A 1848-nucleotide genomic window follows, 5' to 3' on the forward strand; every position below is an offset into this window, starting at 1 on the left:
AGGAGTTCGAGATCAGCCTGGCCAAACACAGTGAAACCCCATCTCTACTAAAAATACACTAAAAATACTAAAAATACTTTGCGAAAGGAGTGTCTATTGAGGGCCTACTAAATGTCAGGCACTGTGCTGGATGGTGTGAAAAGCATTGGTCAACAAATCAGCATAATCCTTATGCTCATGGATCATGATCTGGCAGAATTTTATAAAACTTCTCAAGGCCTGATTCAAACACTTAGCCTACACACACTTGGACAGACACAAAAACTGGTTGCTAGAAAGGCACAAACACCTGACCTTTATCAGCAGGAAAATATCTCTTGTTTTTGGGTAAAGGGATGGCAGGAAACATCCTTAAAGTTTTGTCACTAGCCAGTCTCGGAGTTGTCCTACTTTCTGCATTGTGTCAAGAGCCGTTTCATCACCTCTGTTCTTCCTAGCAATTAGAGGAACACATGTTTTGCACACTTAGACTTACTAATATTCATATCTGCAGGTCAATTTGAGTGACAGCATTTCTGGTCATTAGAAATATTGACTGTGATTCAAGAAAAGAAATGACTAGATTTAAGACTATACTTTCAGGGATCATTTCTATAGTTCATTACTAGAGAAGTTCCTCTGAACGTGTAGAACACTGGCAACCATGAGGAAGACATACAGTGTTCTGTCCTGAGTGTGAAGCCAGGTCTTGGTGTTGCTTTGCTGCAAGTACCATTTGCCACTGATAATCGTTTTTGTCTCCCTCTGGGACAGTAAGGGAAAGGATGCCGTCGGAGTGATTATTACTGAAAGCAAGAAAGAAAGAGAGAGAAGAAAGGAAGAGAAAGAAACAAAGAAGAGAGAAATGAAGAAAGAAAGAAGAAAGAAAGAAAAAGAAAGAAAGGAAGGAAGGAAGGAAGGAAGGAAGGAAGGAAGGAAGGAAGAAAGGAAGGAAGGAAGACAAAGAGAAAATAAAAGAAAAAAAAACTATCAGATTTTTCAATGTTAGAGCCCACAGTTCCTAATATCCCATTCCTACCAGTCTCTGAAATCACTTTCCCTGGATGTCTTCCTAAGTTTGGACACTGCACCCACTGACAGTTACACAGCAAAGATAAGAGAAGGGTGACACAAAAAAATGCTGACAGTCTGAAGCCACTGACAGGCTATCTCTACTGGCAAGTATAGCATTTCTGATATACTTAATTAACTAATATTATTAAGTATTGCTAATCAATATATTAGTATAATTTTGGCTATCAACAATAAATCTCCTCTGGTTTAATATACAGATGACTGATGTTATTTGTCTCTTTAGAAAGCTTTCTGGAAGAAACATAAACCCATGAGGTCTAGAGGGAGCGGATAAAATGGCCAGAGTGGTGAACACAACAGAGTTAAGATAATCAGCAGCATTTGAAGAGGTCCCCAAGCAGAAAAGGATCCAGCAGACCAGGCTGGTATTTTTTAAAAGTTGGCTGATACTTAACTCATTCTGTTAGACACTTCCCTTTGGAATAGACTGGAGCCTGTTGGGCAGAGGTGGGAGGAAGGCAAGAAGGGCTGGGCATGGCATCCTAGATGTGGGTAAAAGTGGACAATCCCTTCTCATAGTCTCCCTTCCTGAGAGAGTTGCAATAATTCTATGATGTTTCCCAGTCCTCATACGAATATTAGACAGCATTTACCTTGCCTGTAGTCCCTGCTTACTTTGAGCTTGATGTGTCCCTTGAAACCATTGCCAGGGCTGGTTAAACTAAATGTCAGTCACCGCTTTCCACCTGCCCTGCTATCGGCCGTTCTCTGCCCATGCCTCTTCCACCTGGAGCTCTTAGGTTCCTACTCAGGAAAGAAAACGTGTGTGTGTGT

General features: G+C 41.1%; 1 non-coding gene across 1 annotated transcript; it reads left to right on the top strand.

The window, feature by feature from the left end:
* Positions 1-566: 566 nt before the first annotated feature.
* Positions 567-780, top strand: LOC111545622. The gene has a single exon (XR_002732515.1). It is a non-coding gene; the product is annotated as a small nucleolar RNA U3 (small nucleolar RNA).
* The last annotated feature ends 1068 nt before the right edge of the window (positions 781-1848 follow it).

This window comes from Piliocolobus tephrosceles, chromosome 4 (assembly GCF_002776525.5).
Source record: "Piliocolobus tephrosceles isolate RC106 chromosome 4, ASM277652v3, whole genome shotgun sequence".
Classification (NCBI taxonomy): Eukaryota; Metazoa; Chordata; class Mammalia; order Primates; family Cercopithecidae; genus Piliocolobus; species Piliocolobus tephrosceles.